Source organism: Pyxicephalus adspersus, chromosome 8, assembly GCF_032062135.1.
Source record: "Pyxicephalus adspersus chromosome 8, UCB_Pads_2.0, whole genome shotgun sequence".
NCBI classification, from domain to species: Eukaryota; Metazoa; Chordata; class Amphibia; order Anura; family Pyxicephalidae; genus Pyxicephalus; species Pyxicephalus adspersus.
Window position 1 is genome coordinate 54,973,146 of NC_092865.1, and position 21,226 is coordinate 54,994,371.

General features: G+C 38.2%; 1 protein-coding gene across 6 annotated transcripts in view; it reads left to right on the forward strand.

Moving 5' to 3' along the window:
* The window catches only part of FOXP1 (forkhead box P1), a 500,704-nt gene that overhangs the window by 213,521 nt on the left and 265,957 nt on the right, over positions 1-21,226 (forward strand). For all 6 annotated transcript variants that reach the window (XM_072420741.1, XM_072420743.1, XM_072420746.1 and 3 more), the window contains one exon: positions 1,232-1,302. The gene's annotated coding sequence lies outside the window, so the exon portion shown is untranslated. The remainder of the gene's footprint in view (positions 1-1,231; positions 1,303-21,226) is intronic.

Sequence of the window (21,226 nt, forward strand, 5' to 3'; positions counted from 1 at the left end):
ATCCTTGTTGGGTTGGAGTTGAGGCTCTGTATGTTTCATTTGTGATCCAGAGACTCTTGGGGCTCTATTCCTTCAAACATTCCCTTGTGGGAATCTTCCAGGTCCATGTTTTTCAGTGGCAGTAATTAATTCCCATGAGGGAATGTCAGATTCCCGGTTTTATAGACCGAGCCCTTGGTGTTTGCAGAAATGTGTGAGATTGTCAGCGGTATTGGTAATTATATTGATGCACCTTATGGGTAACTCACAGATATTACCACCTTTAACTTTTCTTCATGTCCTTGCTTTATCCACAGGCCACTATATGTTGCACAGTTTGAGAGGTGGGTACATACAGTAGTTCAAGGTATTTTCAACAGCCAATAGGGTGATGTAAGTAGGGCCCTTTGGCACTTGGTGTGCGACCTTCATGGTCCCTGCAGACATTATTTTGTGTATTTTCCATACATTATTTAGGCAAACATTATCATGTTATCACATTATCATATATAATGAATGAAATGAAACAAATACTTCATCAAGGTGCTGTAGGGAGCAGCAATGTGGAAATACATTTGTAATAACAGTGATCTCTTGCAGTCTCATGACACGTCTCATGTTTCCGAACAGAAGTAGGCAGTAAGGAAAAGTAAAAAAGAAATAAAAAGAAAACATTGCAACCTTAATAATAAACAGATAATAACTAAATCCACTAAATCCAAAAGTAATCAGTGATCTATTTATAAATCAGTGATTCATTCACCAAACATTTCCTGGGTCAATTCTATGGTAAATTTCAGATTCACTGCTTTATTAAAAGACCCCAAAATAATTATAATAAAGCAGAAAGGTAAGACAGTGAAAGTTCTAATCATTTGATCCACTGCAAGTCAAAATATCAAGATAATTTTGGAAGTTGATGAGTTTTCTTTTTCTTTTTTTTCTTTTTTTTGTGAATACAAGCTGTGTCTACTCCTTTCCAAAAAAATGCCTGTGTTATTCTTGTGATTTAAAGAGTCTAGCTCTGACTGGTACTGATAAGCAACTGTCCTGTGACATACTGTTTTTATTAACTCTGTGAAAGTCATTCACTATTAAAAAAAATTGGCTTTATTTGTGTATATATATATTTTTTTTATTTACACATGCTTGCTCATGCCTAACATGATGCCAATGAAAATGCTGTTGACGTGCTCGCTTGCACTCTTTATTTATTTGTACTTAGTCAATTTTTTTCCTTTTTTGTTTTCAGGGTAAAGAGAGTGGCCTTTTTTGGGTGGTTGTGACTGAAGTTTGCTTTGCAGAAGCAGCTACTTGTATAAGGTAATGACTTTTCATGATTTAATTTTTAATGTGTTTTTTACTGTGCTTACATATGTGGACTGGGCAATTTCAAAGATTTTTTTTTATTAGGAGGTTCTCGGTAAGCTCTTTGAGTAATGTAAAGATTCAGTCCACTTAAAAGAATGTTTAAGTTTTAGGTGAAGAGTGTTGAGTTGAGTCAGCTCCTAGAATTTCATGTGTCCTGAACATTCCAACACCCTTCGCTTCCAGCCATAACTTTGCCTTTGCGCCCATCCAATTGTGAGATTGTCCATGCAAGGTAAAGTAACAGGAACACTTTATGGTGGCCCCATCAGCTGTACACACTTACCTTCCCCTTTGCCATTAAAAATCAAAAATACCTGGTATGCTCATTATGAGCCAATATGTGTCTCCCCATAGGCATATGGTATTGTCACATGAGGGCAAGGGAGTGCCAAGTCATGATCTGAGGCTTACACAGGACTTTTTCTGTCGGTGGCAATATTCATGTATTTTGTAAACCCCCTATCCTAGACAAAAAAAAATACTTTAAAAATCCAGTAATTATTTTTTTGAATAACAGCAAATTTACTGGCTAGAACCAGTGGCATAACTTTGGAAATCCCATTGGAGTTGGAAAATTTGATTACGCTCATCGGACTAATAGGAAGTCCTCCAAGATGCCATCTTCAACTTAGTACATACTACACCAATTTGGATCAACCAACATATTCTACAGAACATGCATTGTGTGTTCTATACAGTGTTTATATAGAAAGGCCAGTATTGGCGTGGGTGATGCAAATTATTGAATTATTCTCGACATGAAAAATATACAAGGGCTACCACTTTAAAATTGCAGTCCTCTTTCTGAAATTTCTTGTCTCCTGTTTGTTATTGCAGGCTAGTTGCAATGGTATTTCCTGAACCAATGACCCGGGACAAATCCGGAGCTGGATACTTGTTTTGGGTCAGTTAATAAAAGACTTAAAACCATCAAGACAGCATGGCCTCTAGCTCATAGGTCCCTAACCCCCGGTAGTGGGCTGTGGCCGTCTGACAGGTGGGCCGTGGCTCTGGCCAGTGCACCCACCAGTGGGGTCTGGACTCAGCTTGGGGTAGCACCGGCCAGGGCCTCCCGGAGACATCACGGGGAGAGGTGGGCGGTTTTTGTCCCTGGGCACAACCCATCCACTCTCCCATCGCAGACTCAGACCTACGTTGGGAGATTGGGCAGGTTCTAGAATCTTGACGTCACTATGGGGGGAAGGTTCTTCCATTTTGAATGACACACGGCTCCCCGCGTATGCACAGTCCGTAGTCCTTGCATTTAGTGGTCTGCGACGTGCAAAAACATGGGGACCACTGCCCTAGCTGGTGATCATTATTGGAAGGGTCAACAATAGCTTCCATTTTTCTAAATTGACAGGTTTCCTTAAAATTGTTTCTAAGGACCAAACATTTTTCGCTTTTGTTAGCTGTGGATACGGTGATGAAGTGTTAGAACCTCTCTTAGGTAATTAAAAGGTACACAAGTTCCTGGTTGTGTGGATTGGTGGCCAGGTACAGCCAATCACAACTACATATTGGGTTATTGAATTTAAAGAGTTTATATACAAAGGTAAAACCTATAATGCACACTAATCAACTTGGTGCTTTTTTTGTTCAGTTTTGTCTTCTGTTGGGGCTTAAAGCAAACACATTCTAGCGTATCATTCTTCACTGGGAACATTGCTACAGGTCTGTAGAGGATCTCTTGATCACTCTAAGCTGCCTATACGCCTTCGTTCTTAGTGCTTCTACAGAGGAGTTTACAGGGGTAATAATACAGGAATTATTGAAAATAAACAAAAATAGTTATGCTTTGGTGAATCCAGCTGCTTATGTAGTTGTCTTATACAGTAGCCCACAAGGTCTTTTTGGTAAATATATTGAAATGATAAAAATGGCTCCTCTTGTTTGTACAAAATATAATTCACTGAGTTCTGTTCCATGCGGAACAAATAAGCACCTGTGGTTATTCACTATTAAACATCTCAGCGACATGTTTCACAACTTTATCCTGGAATGCACTGTAAAAATGGCCTTTAGATGCGACATGTAGAGTTTCATGTAGCTCCTAATGTGTTACTACTGCGGTGTCACCCACTTGATGTTCATCTGCTTGCTTCATAATCACCCTTTTCAAAAATTAATCTTTCTTTATGCACCATGGCAACTGTGATGTCATCGGTAGCCATTCATCGCCATGTGATGTCAGAGCATATTACTGCTTTTTGTGTCCTTGTAAGAATATAACAGAGCTAATTGAATCTAAATGTGGGATCTGTCGCTATACTGCCACTTTTAGCCCTTAGCATGGAAAGCTGGCTATTTGTGTGTTTTTTTTTTTCCCCTATTGTTGTATATATAAAATCTGTTATTTCTTTCTTTCTTTATTTATTTATTTATTTTGCATCTGTTTTAAAGCAGAACTAAACCTGTGAAACTCTCCTATCCCTGTTCCATCACAGGGCGCCACCATCTTCTTTTTTTCTCCATCATTTTTCTTTTCCTTCTCCTGGAAACAGTCTTGATTGCCGGAGCCAGAATGATGAGCACGAAGTTCATTAATTCCCTGGCACTTGCAAAGGAAGCTGGGACTGCATTCACAGCTTAGCAAAATTTGACTAGCTAGGTGCAGTTTGGGCAGGTAAGAACAGTTATTGCGGAAAAGGGACAGACCCTTTCTGCAATAAACATCTGCCTGAACCTGGATTTAAGGTGAGACTTTAGTTCAATTTAAAAAGGAGTTTCACCTTAAGATACCGCTCTGGGCTTCCACTAGAGGGAGCTCTTAGAAAACAGGGACAGGCAGCCCATTAGCCCCAGAATCTGCCCCATTCTCTTCAGAGCTCTTTCCAGCAATACGACTGGAAACATGAAATGAAAAGCTTCAGACCACAGTGGGGGTAACAAACCAAAAGACAAACAGTAACTAGAAGTTGGCCAAACAGGAGCAGTTATTGTTCACTTTTTTACTCCTCATATGTGTGTGCTGTTTTTCTGCTGGTCATTTCTGATAGTCACTTGTATTCCCTGTGTTTGTAGGTGTATCCATTGAATGTTAATCAGTAATGTTGGAAAGGGAAATTGTTTACGCAACTTGTATGTAACCCCTCAGTGGTGTATGGGGTTGCTGTCCTTGGTTCAGTTCCATCTGTGTACAAGGCACAGAGTTTGCATGAACTCACTGTGCTTGTGTAGTTTTTTCTATGGCTTTATTAACCCTAAAAATATATTATTAGGTGAATTGTCTGCCTAGACTGGCCCCTAAAGTTTGCGTGTGTAGGGACTTTTAATCGTAAGCTCCAAGGGCCAGGAATGTACTGCAGGAACCCCAAATCATATAACAAATCTCATTTTCTTCTGAAACTCCCCTTTAACAATGTCCCTTACTTCAACAGACTTTTGTCATGTAGGCACATCCACGTCCTCTCTTGTAGTTAAGGTGAAAGCTCTGCCATAAGAGCATCTCAGAGAAAATTTTTGATGACTGCACCGTAATAAACCATTGATGTCGAGCAGCATTTTTATGATAAAATTTGCACTTTTAGGAAAATGAATCTATAAGTCTTGGTCATTCGCGATGATGTTGTTAAACGCCCGAGCAAGAGAAATATGAGTTTGAGGGAAAAAAAATAGAGAGGTCCGAGAAGAAATATATTGATTAAAACATTTTGAGTTAATTAAAAAAGAAGGGGGAAAAAGGTTTGCATAAATGAATGTAGCAATTTAAAATGACTTTATGGGAAGACCTGTTAAGGGTTTGTCACAGGGTAAACCGCATTTAAAATACCATCTGTCAAGGACAGATTTTACACACTATATCTTCAGAGTTACTGACTCAGATGGGTGTTTATCTGGGTTGTTACTTATTTTTTCATATACTGCTTTTTAAAAAAAAACAAGTACAGTTTATAAATGATGACAACATATCAAAGAAAAAGCTTTATTATGGAAGACCAACTCAACGCAATGGTCATAGTTTAGTTAAAGCAGTGTTTCTAAACTTGGGTTCCTAGTTACTTTAACAATGATATTTATTACTTTTACAATCGCTGTAACAACATATTAAACCGGAGACATCAGGAGTCAAGGGGGGCAATATTAAGTACAAGGGGTAATGGGATAACAAACTGGAAGCAAAACAGCCAGGGGTATCTCCCCTAAGTGTGTTTTACAGTTTTCTTGAACCATGAGCAATTAGGACCACTTAGGTCAGTAATCAATGTCCCAATAATCTTTTTAGCTATCAGTAAGGTTGAAATCTTTCCACTGGCAAACAATGTAAGAGGGATTCTTCTCCCTGACCACCAGGCTAATGTGAGTTGTGGATATAGTAATTATAGCAGAGCTGAAAATGTTCATCAAAGGGTTTCCCATGGTAAGAAAGACCGGCTGAGAGCCTCAGATGAGCGCAACTGGGGATCTTGGTCTGTTGTGTTACAGATGCTTTAGTAGGTGTGCCTAAAACTCAGATTACTTGCAACTAGAGGATTTTACCAGGGTTTCTGCAGTGCTAAGATGAAACATAAAAGCTTCAGATAGGAAAGGTTTTAAAATAGATATTCGAAGAGAACATAGATATAAACCTAATGGGTTGCCTTTTGATTTGTAAAAACATTGTGTATTGTAAGCAGTTGCCTTTTATTTTTTCTGTTGCACAAACCTCGCCCAGGCACTTCTTGTCTCTATCATTAGCTGCGTATCATTGCTTCCTATTGGCTTCCTGACAGTTTCAATGGTGGACCATGTTTGCACAATGTGTGATGACAACACAGCATCAATGGGAGACAGAAAGTGTCTGAGTTAGCACTTTTATGCCAGGATCACCAGGCATTTATTCTTAAAACACTAAAAACATTTTTTCACTTTTTGAAGAGCACCTCTACTTAATTTTGGCTTATTGTAGTTAATGTTGTAAAATTCAGCTACTTCACTAATCCCCAACCACTAGAGATATTTAACTCTTCCAGGTGGATTGATTACCTGTTCCCCCTACTGCACGCAATGGGTTCATCCCACCTTCATCTCATATGCTCTGTGATGTAGGAGCCAATTATTATTAATATTACACAGTATTTGTATAGCACCATCATATTACGCAGTGCTGTACAAAGTCCATAGTTATGTCACTAGATTGTGAGCCTTTTTGAGGGATGTCCCTACCATAGTCATATGTCTTATCACAGTCTAAGGTCAATTTTAGGGGGGAAGCCAATTAACCTAGCTGCATGTTTTTGGGATGTCGGAGGAAACCGGAGTACCTGGAAGGAACCCACACAGACACGGGGAGAACCTGCAAACTTCATGCAGATATTGTCCTTACCGAGATTCTAACCTGGGACCTAGTGCTGACTTGGAAGGATAGAAGCCAATGGAAGGAACCATTATATTCAACTGGAGGAACAGTGTTTGTGATGGTGTTTCCAGGTGGTGTTAGGAACACTATACATTTTTTCTGAGATTTTGTTGTGCTCAGATCAATCTTTTTATCATAGGGAAACCATTGAAATAACTTTCAGGTCTTATGGAACCCCCTGATAATGATAACAATTTTAGGACATTCACATGTTGGTCAATAAGAGGATTGCTTTTTACATTCTGGCCAATGGAAGAATGTCACTATAACAGATAAAAAAGATGATTGGTATCAGTGGGAACTGACTTGAGAGGCACAGAGTGCTCATTGCTCAATGAACCCCTAGCAACTCCTATTGAGAAACATAAGTTTAGATGATAATAATAATAATAGATCAACTTTAACAATGTAGAATCTTACCTGATGGTATTCCTTTTAGGATTATTATATAAGGAATTTGAAGATACCTTTCTCTTTTTCTTTTGAGTATGCAAATAACCACAGCTCCACGTCATTGCACAAAGCAGTTTCAAATCCGCGCGGCATATCATTCATTAGCAAAGTCACCGCCCCGCTACCATTTTAGACGGGAAAAGCATCTGTCCAGATCAGCAATAACAATGGAAATAGCGGCGATCACGAACTGAACTCCTCTAAGCTTTTAATTCCATTGAATTTATTGCTGGCTGTATTTCCATGAATTTATAACGCTTTGATTCTTAAGAGCCCCATTTAATCAGTTTTGCCTGGCACGGAACATAATAAACAACTTTTCGGCGTTAAAGTGCCACATGAGAGAGGTTGCTAACAAGGAAGTTAAGTGTTTCTGCCACTAGCAGTTTTTCACTGTATTTTTCATGAGCTGTTACTAGCAGTAATGTACTTTGCAGGCTTCCGAGCTCCGCTTAAACATTGCGATAAGCTGCACAGCCCCCGGGCTCTTTTATAGGTATCACTGAAAGCGGCTCTTCTGTGCAGCCTGACTGATCATTGACACAGTGTTTGCAGTTACAGTGTTACTATAAAACTCACAATTGTTAGATACTAAAATCTTTTTACAGTGAGTTTTCACCTTTTTTTTGAGAAACTCAATTTTAGAATAAAGGCGAGTGAAACGATAAACTTTGCAAGTAGTATTTTATGTGTTGTTTGCTCTGTTACATCAGTACGGGGTCTTGAAGGATTTATTATGAACAAATGAAAGCAATCTGTTTTTTGGGTGCTTGAAACACGTGTCCATAATGTTTTCATCTGCAGCTTTGAAATGTGAAATGTGAACACAGTGACCGAAATGGATTTTTTAAGAGGCTGCTAGAGGCAAAATAAGAGAAAAATAATGAATACAATAATTTTTCTTAACGCAAAACTAAAGTTCCATTTTATTTTAATTTTTTTTTATTTTGAATTTTGAATTTTTTAGGGCATTATTGCAGAAAGGGACAGGGAATGTCTCTTCTGCAATAAGCACTCTTACCTGCCTAATCTCAGAGGAACTGTCAAAACTGGCAATCTCAGCTTGCCCTGCGCCTGTGCGAATTACGTCATCCTGGCCCAGCCAATTAATATGGATGAAGATTGTATTTAGGAATAAAAGAAAGAAGAAAACCCCCTGTAACATAGGTTTGTATTCTGTTAGTCCTGTGTATTGGTCTGCTTTTTTTCACTTTCTGTAATAGGATGACAACACTGTTTGTTCTGCAGTGAAGTAACACAGCAATGTTGTCAACCTGTGAACAAAATATTTCTATGAAATTGTGGGTTTAAATAGACAGTAGAGCATATTAAAGCCTAACTCCAGCTAAAACCACGTGTAGAAATAATGGCTGCTGTAAGCTCATCGCCCTTTGTTTCAGCCAGGGGTGTAAATCACAGGGTTCCTTAGCAAAATTTTAAGAAAGACCACCTCACCCAATTTTTAGTCTCTCTATATCACTTGGTGTCAATTGAAAGAATAAAAGTCTGTAGAATTTTAGAATGCAATAATTGTACATTGCTAGGACAGCTAATAAAATGCTTCCTTTTGAACAGGGCAAGCTGGGATCTGTGGCTGGGGAAAATCCGGAGCTCTGACTTCAGCCCTTCTATACTTGAAAAACAGAGATCTATATGGGTACCCCCTCCTATACTGGACCTTTGACAGTTACATTTTACCTCTGTTTCCAAGCCATATTTTCAGGACTTTTTGGCCTGCTACATGCCAATGACCAATTGACCTACTGGCGAGATCAACAGATATCAAATTGGGTGGCAGGGGGGAACTGCTCCATTGGCCAGCACACACAGATATTAAATGTCCATTGTGAGCCAGATCTTTTTCAAGTATTCTCTTTTATATAAATTGAAACAAATTTCAATGAACACTCTTGAATTTGCATGTGTCTTCAGGAAATGGGGGCTCATATACTTTAAACCATCAGGGGGTGGTCCCATATGGCTCTAAATTAATGGTCATGGCTTTGGACAATTGAATTCCATTGGAAGTGACAAAAATTTAAATTTAGAAATTAAATGTACTTTGCCCATGACCTGCTTCCTCTATCAGTCTGTTATGTGATCCAACATGCTTGTAAATCTTGAAATTTGTATCCTGTATACAGAGAACTGTTTGCAGCAGATTCCTGTAAGATTATGTCAGGAAAAAATGATCAGATAATTAGAATATGCGTGCAGTTTTTTGGGGCTTGAAACCGATTGAATCATCCATTTGAAAAAAGGGTCGGCCAGTGGGCAGCCCAAAGTGACCTAGATTGTCATTTCCTGTAGCAAGAAGTTAAAGTCCCGGAGCCATTTGCACCTCAGCCTCATAGACCAGCCCTACGCCATGATTCAGTGCGCTACGGAACAAAGACCACAACATAGCTGAGGTTTATATTCATCTAGTTTGTTCCTATTACATCACAGTTTCCTAATTTTATTAGCTGTAAACCGGGATAGATTTTATGTGTTTTCCTTTACAGTACAAGCGGGTAATCACAGATTCTTCCAGAAGCCAGAGGCGTTTTATTTACTTGGGGGACTCCTTACAGCAGAGCTAGGGACTCGTGCTGTGCTGCAGATGTTTAGAACCTACAATGCCGTCTTTTCCACCTACAGTCTGGCGGTATGTGTGGGATCTGTGGTTTCTCTACAAATTAGATGGCCAACTTACACTAGAATGTGTAGAACGGTCATTTGAAGTATATATAAACCGTAACAATGAACTTCTTTGCTTCCTTTTAGTCTTTTGAATGTACCATTTTTTTTGTGAAGGAACAAAAAATAAAACACCTGTTAATGCTACCAGAACTTTTGTGAATTATTAATGTGTACTGAATGCTTGTGTTACACATTATCCTATCATAGGCATTGTTCCCAGCTATTTCAGCCCCCCATGGTATTGATATGAGAGGAGTGGTATTAGGACTTATATTAGGGTGACACGGCTGCTTTTACATATGTACAGTACAGTAATATGCAGCAGTCTTTATAAAATAAGTAATACAACAAACTAATGCAACCACCACATCTAAACTTCAATATATTCATGTGTTTTTAGACAGTTAAGGGTTTAAATAAATAAAGGAACACACAGTCAAAATTACCAAAGCTAAAAGTGCGTTTAAGGATTATAGTGTAAGTGCTTTTTACCCCCAAGAACTGCTGTGGTACAACCATCTTCCCTTTTTGGACAATATGCACCCTATAGTTATGTTTTTAAGTCTCTCCCTGATATCTCTCACATTTAGAAAACCTGCCTTGGAAGTTAAGATTTAAAATCTATTTTAGACTTTACATATAGTTTGTTAGATTAAAAAAATACACAAGCCAACCGAGTTCAACCACTGGGGAAATAAACATACAACAAACCAGCATATAACATATAAAACCAATAGACAAAGTTGATCCAGAGGAAGGTAAACAAAACCCCATAAAGCATGGATCAATTTTCTCCAACGAGGGTAAAACATTCTTCTTGATCCTGTAAGGCAATCAGATGTTCCCTGGATCTGTTGTCTTTGCTTTAAAACTTTAATACCCAGGTATATTCTTTGCTTCTGGAAAAGCATCCATAAAGCAATCTATAAAATGTGCTCAAACTACTTCCTGAAACTTTAGCTTTGAAGGTTCACTGTTTTATGTATATTATTAGGAATTCACAGAAAGCTTTCAGTTCTGAAATTGTTCTTTAAATTTGCTTAAACCTGTATCTGTACACCCTTGAAAATCTTGCAAATGGTGTACGTATAGTACGTATAGTAGATATCAAGAGTCTAGTTATGTTTAGTAGTAGTCTGTAGAGAAGACAAGTAGAGGCTAGGGCCACAAAACATGCAAAACTTTGAACTTTGACACCCTCTCCCACTTTATGTAATGTATAAAGTGCTGCATGTGAGGACTGTACTTTGGATAATGGCTAATATTGGTCACTAGACCAATTTTTCTTCTATTGGTGGTCTGGCAGGTTGGCTTTAAAACCATCATTCAATGACCAGTGGTCAATGAGCAGGAATCCAGTGATCCCACTTTTACTGTTTGGGTGAGGCTTTTTATTACGTACCCTAAAGAAAGCAAAGTCTTTTTTAGGACAGTGATATCAGAAAAGGAGGGTTATTCTCACACTTTTTAACCATTTTACCTTCTGCTAGTCAATCACACAAGATTCACACAAGATCACATTCACTCTCTGATCAGTGGTCACGACACAGACTCTTTAAATCAGGGGTGTCAAACTCAAATACACAGAGGGCCAAAATTAAAAACTTAGACAAAGTCGCGGACCAACCTTGAAATTTGTTGAAAAAATTGAGGAAGTTTTTCCTTCTCATTGGATATAAACCCTTTTCATGTGGAAACAAAGGTTTTGCTTCACACTCAATCTGGAACAAGCCTAGAGAGAAAAAGAGGCATAGGAATTTTTTTCAGATTTTATTTAGGAAAAAATCTTATGCCTCTTTCTCTATTTGTAGCCTTCTGAGTTAAATTTCAATGGTAACCTTTTTGCACAGGCTAACAATAATAATAATAATAACAAAATTTTCTTCTATGAAAATCCAAGTCCATGCCTTGGAATAGCAAGGGAAAGCTGAGGGGAAGTGCTGGAAATGCCAGACACGGCCAATGCGGGGCTAAATCTTATGAATGGCCTGCCGCTGGAACTCCCTCCTCATTGAAATAACACCGCTACTAAAATTCCTGGCATTACTTGCATCCATAAAACAGTCCAATGCGGAACCACGCATAGACAGAGAGGCCGCTGGTCTATAGAGTGATCCTGGGAATTGTAGTGGGGGTGCTATTTCAATGTAGTGGCGGGCCAGCTGCAGTTCATATTTAGGATTCCTTTGGGGGCCAAAAAAAGGACGTTGGGGGCCAGAGTTTGACACCCCTGCTTTAAATGAACTAATAACTAGCAGATCCCTTTAATAATTCACCACACACTAGGCAGACACACTATGAGGAAGCATTAAGTATGGGTAAATTTTTTTTAATCCTTTTGCCAGGTGAACCAGTTTCATGAGTGTTTCCTTTGTGCATCAAGCTCTTAGGCTCCATTTGGTGTTTAAGGTACCTATGTACTTTTATCTGTCCATCTCGTCCTGTTCATCTCTTTTTTTTTTTTTTTTTTTTTTTTTTTTTTTTTTTTTTTTATTATTTTTATTTTTACAGAACCTTGGCTCTTACCTATTTCCCATTGAATGTGCTACTACATTCTCAGTATAAAGCAGAAACAGTGACAGAACATTGATTTTATGACCAGCTTACTCCTGTTCTACATCACTGTAACTTGTTTTCCTTTCCGGCTAAGACCAGAACATTGCTTCCCCTTTCTAAATAGCGACGTCTCTCATCCTTAAACCATTCCTGAAAAGAGAAATTTCCTAATTCTCTACAAGTGAAATTACCAGGCCCCTAGAAGCAGAAAATGTCATTTGTTTCTCAAAACCGCATCAGCTTTATATAATTGCCTTTTTACTTTTCCCTGGTGACCCGTGAAATCTTTTGAAATGAATGTAATTTATTTACATGTTGCAGATTGGCGCGGCACCTAATGAATGTGTTTTTTTGGCAGTTATACAGAATAAAGGTTGGTGTCACATTAAAATAAATGATACTGGTCTGTTGTCTCTGTCTTTCTTTGCAAATGAATTTGCATTTTATGTATATTTAATACGCGGCTGCCTACAAGGTTTTAGTTCCGCTAATGCTACACATCGACTTTTGTACAAATGTTTTCTCTCTCGTTGCTATTATTTTATTTATTTGCGGCTTATCATTTCTTTGCTCGTTACAAACTCTAGGGCTGCTTTGCCCCGGATTGATGTGTGTAAATTTGGAAGAGTGGCTCGTGATCACCCGAATTAGCATTCAAATTTTAATCTAGATATGTAAAATTTATGAATCCTGTTTAAATATTAACATCCTTATCCAGAGGGCTACATTGTGAGTGTGGGCAATACGTACCTTTTATAAGTAATAAATCTAGATACATTTATTCTTTTATATATATATTTTTTTTAATTATGGAAAGTTAAACAAGAAAGATGAGTTTCTATATTGAGCATAAGCAGGATGGTCTCATTGACAGTGTAAAGCTACTCTCAGACATCACAGATGCACACACAGGCCAAATTTGCTTCTTGGTCATTCGTGCCACCAGGGCGCTGCTGTCATGGGGATCAATCAGTTGGATATGTTGGGATGTCTGCCCCATGGAAATTGTTTCCTTCCCTCTACATTCACCTTAAAGAGGTTCACTTGATCATTGGGGTGGTCAGATGGTACCATATATCTATGGTCAGTTGATTGGGTTGATCAGTAACTGACATGGACACAACCCAATCTCCACCTTACAAAGTTGCCAAGTTTGTGATACCAGAATGGTGGAACATTTGAGATTGGGGCAGGGTCTGTTGACCTAAGGCGGGGCTTACTTACAATAGTCAATTTTTGTAATTGTTGAAATTTGGAAAATGGCCAAGGAGGCTGCCAATCTGTGTCTGGTGGATAGTCAATAGATAGTATAGTAAGATTAAAACCCTTTGACATTCCTACTTAAATGATAAATCTGTTTAGGATAACAAGGTTATGAACAATATCCACTAGCTGAGAGATGCACAGTACTAGATGGTAATCACTCAATGTTGTACATACATATATCCTGACAAGGAACAGGCTGAGAGTAGAGAGAGCAGAATGATAAGATTATAAAAAAACTACTTCTGCTCCTTTTACTGTCCAATCACATGCAGGGGTAAGGGAGGTGACCAGGCTTACTGCACAGAAGAAAAGTCAGGTCACCAGCCTGGCTGTGCAGTTTGCCTGGGTTGTGTTTCTTAAAACAAGAAGCACATCTTTTGACAACTAAAGTAGCTGATATATGTTTAGCTGAATTCAATTTTTTATTTTTGTAATTTACCCGCCATGTACCAAAAAAAAATAAAAAGTGGATCCTGCTGTATTACTTACTAAAATTCTGCTTTAATACCTTCAGAAGTTCTTGCACGTCATAGAATCAGCCTATAGCTGGTTAGAGCAAGCTTCAAATGAAGAAAAGGGTATGGTTGTCGGGGGCCACAAGTGGATAGAACTGAATTGTGTGTCTAATGTCTGATGTCTGTTTGGAACACATAGAATCAGAATCAGACCAAAAATCATTTTTATGGCTTGTATATTAAAGAGGAGTTTTTTTTTCTCCCCCTGCATTTTCTTTTAAATCTTATTCTTAAGAATATGTGTGCTTGCCTGTTAGTTATGCTGAGCAGAATTTTCGAGCACTTAAAATCTTTTGAAGTTAAGACATTGTTTCCAAGCTAGGCACACCAGTGGTTCTTGTACAATTGTTAGAACTTTCTAAAGGGCACTGGGGAACTGATACCTAAGGATGTATAAAGCACTAGAGTATTACATTGTTATCATTTTCCCATTCCATTGTACTCCAGTGGAACTCTGCTTGTTCAACTATTTCTATTGTAACTGTAAAATTGCAAGAACAATCACAAGCTTACTGGACATGTCCTGATTTATAGGCCATTTGTATCTTTCTTAATATTTCGCGATTCTTAATAGCCGTGTCAGAGGAAAAGATTTTATTTATATCATGAGCAAGACTTGGATTACATGACACCTTGTGCAAACATTTTTGCATATTGCCCACACTTTAATGTTATCCTTATGATCCATTTATATAGATAACATATTATGCAGTACATTACAGAGAACACAACAAATTCACATCTGATGATTTTGATTTGATTTCTGTATCTATTGCCACTAAAACTGATGCAGAGATAAGCAGTGTTTTACATGGAAGTCTTACTAAAACGTTTTTTTTTACTGGTAATATATGTATTTTGGGAAAACTTGGGCTGTAGTTTTTGTATGTGCGTATGTGTGTGTGTGTGTGTGTGTGTGTGTATATATATATATATATATATATATATATATATATATATACACACACATACAGAATTACACTCCATTGACCACAAAATGTATTTGAACCAGCACTTTTTTCCCATGTCAAACTTTGTGCAGGAGTAGAGAAGAATTTAACTTAATTTCATCTATGCTGAATTGAAATGACAGTGTGATATTGTATACTTAATTGATTTTTCTGCTGTCAAAGTCACTAAATAGTGCCATTAGACCCATAAAGATTCAATCGCACTCAGCAGTGTGTATTGAACTTGCAGTAAAGTGAAGGCACTGATCCTTGTAACTGCTTCTTTCCTATATTTAGCTTTTGTGTCACAATTTAAGATGCTGCTAATATCTCAGCCAAGTTTCCCGTTCCATCGTGAATGTGTAATGATGATCACCTGGCTTGCATCAGACTGGGACCTCTAAAAAGAAGCAATACAGGTTAGAGTGCACTAACTTCCAAGCAGGCATCTATGAATTATATAAAACATCAGTTTTTTATTGTCACACAATACCTGTTGATCTTGCCAGAAATCCAGTGATGTCATAAAGGTCTTTGCATTCTGCAGTGTTACCAGCCCCTTCGAGGTCACTTCTTTGAACTTTACTCTTTTACTACAGAGGATCCACATACACCTTCTATCTACAGGTGACAACACAGATCCTGCACTCTTCAAGGCAGAAACCAATGGAAAACCCAATATATAAGTAATAGGCATTGTGTTCTAGAAAAGGTACATCAAGGTACGAGTTTAGGTGATATCCTCTATTGGGTAACATAGGATATTAACCTTCATAGACGTAACCCCGAGTTGTGACTCGGGGTAGAAAAAAGTTGCTAAAAGCGGTTACCCCATGTCACACTCGGGGTATGTAAACCTATGGAAGGTAAGTAAATACAGCGCTTACCTGATCCGCCGGCGTCCCGCGCCGTCCATTGCCGTGATCTCTGTTTTCTTTCTTCTTCCTCAAGCTGGCTTCTGCACCCGATGAGTCACCGGGCAGTTCCCGTTGACGTCGGTGCGTGTGTACGGTGTCGGCAGGGCGGGAAATTCAAAATCCATTTTTATTGCATTCAATACAAAATAACTATATTGAATGCAATACATTGGATTTTTATGTGTGAAATCAGTACATTGTTTTCAAGAACATTTATTTTACAGGATCGTATCTCCTAGAACTTCTTCCAAGACCTTCTATTGCCTCCATATCTTCATACACAAGCTACTTTCTGAGCTCAGACTTCATCTTCTCCCCATATTATTTAAATCATAACTCCTAATTAGATGAATGAAACATGTCAGAGGGATCAGGAGGTGGCGTTCTGCTTTTATTAGCCTTGGACAATGCCATCCATTTTTGGAAGCTTTGGACAGCTCTAAGTACAGTCCTTTTGAATGAAGTTTGAGATGGACAATAGGTTGCAATATCAGTGGCGTCTCTGCTTTACCTCATTGTATTGAATTTTTTAGAAGGTGGAGTCGGACTAAAAAACAGCAAGAGTGGAAATCTTCATCTGAATATACAATTTTGTGTTATTGTTATGGAAATAGGCTGCATGAAGCAAAGGACATATTTATACTTGCTCAGTGACTTACCAGAAGTGTTTACATTATGGCGTTTCCCTCCCTTCTTTCTCTGCACATTACCGTGAACGCACCCGACATTTACTGAGAAACAAAAGACATATGGAGCCCAGTTGAAACGGCATTGTTTTTTCTCATGGTAAATCTTGCACAAATATTTTAATTTTTTTTTTCTCCCTTCATGTCTGAGGTTCGTGTAGAAGAAAATAAACAGTTTGTCCGAAAGCTAAACAATAAACTGTGAAGAGTTTGGAGTTATTGTTTTTGTAAAATGTTTTTCTCTTTTCTTGCATTGCATGAGAATGTTGCGGTTTGGATCAATAACTTGTTGAGATGTAATCATTTAGGACTAGAAACTTTGATCAAATGACTTGTGTGATTTGGGAAAACCAGACAATTTGGGGAGAAAAACAGTGGAAATTCAGAATTTACCCTTAGTGTTTTGTCACAGATATGATATTTCCAACTCCAACTAAGTTGCGTATGACTTTAGAGTGCTACAGATAATAAAGGGTGGACTAAAAACACAAGAGACTTGCTGTGTGTATAGTAATGGCTGTTGATTACCCCAACCTGATTTTAACTGCCAGTCAAACACAGTGCAGTTTTTAGCAGCCTCAAGGGAGACTCAGCGCCTGCAAGGTAATGTTTTTTTTAAGAAAAGTGTATGCATATCAAACTTTTTTGTTTTTTAAGTAGGGAATTAATATAAACCTTGTAAAGTTTGTACTGCTGTTTGTGTACCCAATAGAAAAATTCATTTTCCTATTAGTCCTAGTGTCGATTGTCTGACTTGTAAATAGAACCAAAAAAGGGCAATGTCTTTTGCACCTTCTAAGGCTCCAAAATGCAGCTAATAATTTCAACCAAAGCAGAAGAAATTTTAAAGCAGTCAACAAGCATAAGAAAGCAAAACCTGTGGCTTTTTATGTTACAAAACCTACCAATTGTTGTAGTACTGAAATCCTTTCGTCCATTGTCACAGATACTAGCTGGGTTCAGAGTAGCAATTATTGTAAGAGGTTTATTGCTTGCAGAAAAAATGACCAACTTCGGTCTGTTCATTTTTCTTTATAGTAATAGGCTTGCCATTGGTACCACTATAGTTGCCTTGACCTGAATTAGTACTGCTTGCAAAGTGTTTATGAGCAGTTTTAATAGGGAAAACAAGTAAAAAATAATGGAACTGCTTTACTAGCCATTTGCAACTGCTTGAAAATGCCTGCACAGGCAATTGCAAACATCTAGAAAAGCCTAGCAGTGCCTGCTTGTTGCCTAGTGTTTTACAGTAAGGGTGTACATGCCAACTACAGTCACACAGTATTATCCATCAACCATATTATTTTTATATTAATATACAGTTAATCTGCTTGTGTTTACCAAAGTGGCTAGAAAAGCAATTGACTTCTCTCCAGAAACTAAAATTGGCATCACAGACAAATTGTTTTACATCTGTTTCATTAAAAAAAATTGTCCAATTATGCAAAGAGATGACAGTTCACATTGATTATTGGGAGCCATGAGATGTCCAGCATGGTGGATTTGGTTGGGCCCTCTTGATTCTTCTTCAAGAGTATACAATCGACAATTAATTGAGAACGATCGTCCACAGAACCACACATATGCATATGGTAGTCTTCATGATCTCATCCGTAGTCAGCACAGGGGTCTACCAAGCTCTGAGAACGAGGACATCGTCACTGTATGTATGGAATAACAACATGCGATATCATTCAGTACGAACGCTTGTGCTTCAAGGATCATTCGTTTATAGTGACTTTTATCTAGCCTCTGTACATAACCTAATGCTTTGGGACCAAAACGTTTGCCAAGATGTTGGTTTGAGTAATTGATTTTCCCATGCCTTCTTCAAATACCTTTTCTAAAAAAGTTAAACTGCCTCAAGTAGGTGACTGGAAATTCTGAGGCACAAAAAAAGAGAATAAAGAAAGAGAACTTTATACAGAAATTCATTTCCATGCGGAAACCTTTGAGACTCGGATGAATATGAATAAATCTGTAGAATTATGGCTTCAGAAGTTTGAGGCCTTTGATTATTTGGCTCCCTGACTCGAAGCTTCTGAGACATAATGAAAATTATTCTCTGTTTAACTGCTAACTGCTGTGTGCAGGCTGTGTCTCTGGTACCTGCACTTCCTCCCTGTGATGGATACGCAAATATTTTATTTCTTCTTCTTGGTGTTTTTTCTTTGTGCAATCACATTGGTTTTAGAACACAAGGCCTTCCTATTATTCCATTAAAAATGATCAGATCCTCGAAAGATTGCTTTTCTATTTGGGGTTCACATCTGCTGAATCATACTTGGGTGGGATCTTCTTAAAATCAATGTATGGTATTGGATTACAGGGGCCATGCCACCTTGCCCATTCGGAGGAAAGTGATTACGTCTGTTTAAAGCCCCCAACATGCTTCGGGTATGAGTATTTTGCAGTGGCAGCCACCTAAAAGAGAACAGCAAGTGAGGGTTGAGAAGTTTGGTAAAATGTGGTCCCAGCCAAGTTTTAAACTTAGAGAGGGAACTTTTATGTTGTCTGCTATTTGTGGGTAAATAGAGTCATAGATCATGCTAGATCACAATATCTGGATCTTTTATTTTCCTCTAAACCTAAAGTCCTTATTGCAAGGGTGCAACAAAACCTGATTTAATACAATCAATTAAATGACCAGTCCACCCAAGATTCATATTTTAATTATAGCCAGATCTTGGCGAGTTGAGTCAGCCCCTAGCTTTCTATATGGATACTTGGAACAATGATACCTTGCTTCTATAATTCCTGTTCATGTGGGAGTTTTGGGTCTCCCCCACCACCACCTTTGTGTGTTCCCAGCTCTTCCTGCTATATTCTATGTAGCCTGAAGTAATCCAGCAGGCAGAGTAGACGTCCCTCCAGTATATTCCCCAGAATTTTTTTTAAGCTGGGTGAGGAAAAGCTGTAGGCGGGCATCAGCCACTCTATTGTTATCTATTTATGAACCACCCAAAAACAGCAGGGTGGTTACTGAAAAGTGCCAGGTGGTACGCCCAGCTAAAAAGGGCTGCGGAGAACACAGCTCTTCTGATGGGTACAGTGGGTATGCTGATCCACTAACACAAATGCAAAGATTTCACCAACTTAATCTCTAAAATGTAAAACAACCTGTCAGTTTTTTTGACGTCCCAACATCTACCATGCATTAAAACATCGCATTCAGTTGGACAGACTCTTTAAATTTATTTTGCAGTAGGTGAGCCAAAAGCAAACAACATATCAAGTTTTTTTTCTCCCCCAATATCGTGCTGCACCTTCTCTGAGTGCTGTCAGCTGCAGAAGCATCAGGCAGAATTAGGCAGTCACATCTCTCTAGGATTTCCAATACTCCCTTTATAGTATCTGACATTTTTTTTTATCATGGGCCTCAATGTCACAGCAAAGGACGGAGGCAGCATTAAGCGGCGTACTTGTGCTGAAACATCATAAATGGCAGTATTAGAAGAGGTAAATAAGACCTACCCAAGCTTTTGTGTCTTATTAAAAACTAGAATACTATACCTCAGCGGTGTACTGATCTGAGATGATAAAGAACACTTTTAAGCAGAAAAAAACTTCCCCATTTCACCACAGAATCATACAGCGTGCCATATCCCGTCTTGTCAGCAGCCCGGCATTGTGGGTAATGAGCAAAACCTGTAAAATATCTTGTCCCTGTATTTCAAATGGGTTGTATGTACTCAAAAATATAAACTCCAGACAAACTGTTAAACAAATAATGTTGGATTACATTTACGTAAATTGTTTTACTTAAATGTACTTACAGTTTTAGATTGACTGCGCACACCTATGCATGTTTGGTAACACATGTTGTACCTGATTTTTCAGGAAAATTCAACCAATTTTTATTATGGGCTTTAAGTACTTACCATGGCACCTGACCCACAACTTTTACATTCATATGTCTATTTACTTTGGTGCACTGCATTGGCTAAAAATGGATCGAGTAAATTTTTGGAGCATTAAGGACCCATAATAAATTAATAGGTAGAGCAGCCATAAACATTTATAAATGTGGTATAAACCGGATATTACCAAATATCGAAATACATGTGTAAATGGGCACTTAAGGCTGGCTCTGTCCTGAAGGTTCTTTTGTTCTGTAGTTTTGCAGCACTTTTTTAATCTTAGATGATTAATGTAAGGATTTGCGGTGCACCCTAGTGATGATGGTTTTATAGGACAATGCAAATGGCCATTGTCCTATATAACCATTATCACAACGGGGTGCACTTAAAAATCCTTGCATTCATTAATACTGTTAAAATATGCCCCACATGAAATTCAAAATGAAAATGATAAACAGTTTTTATACTTTGCATCAACAACTTTTGATTTAAATTCACTGAACTTTCCTGATATTAATAAAGCAATTCCATTAATTTTGTGCTGAAATGTTATCATGTTACTATTAATGTATGGTCTGGTAGTGCACTTGATCTCTCGTCATTAGCTCCCCCATCACTCTTGTCTCATGAGTAGACTTGAGATTGAAGATCTA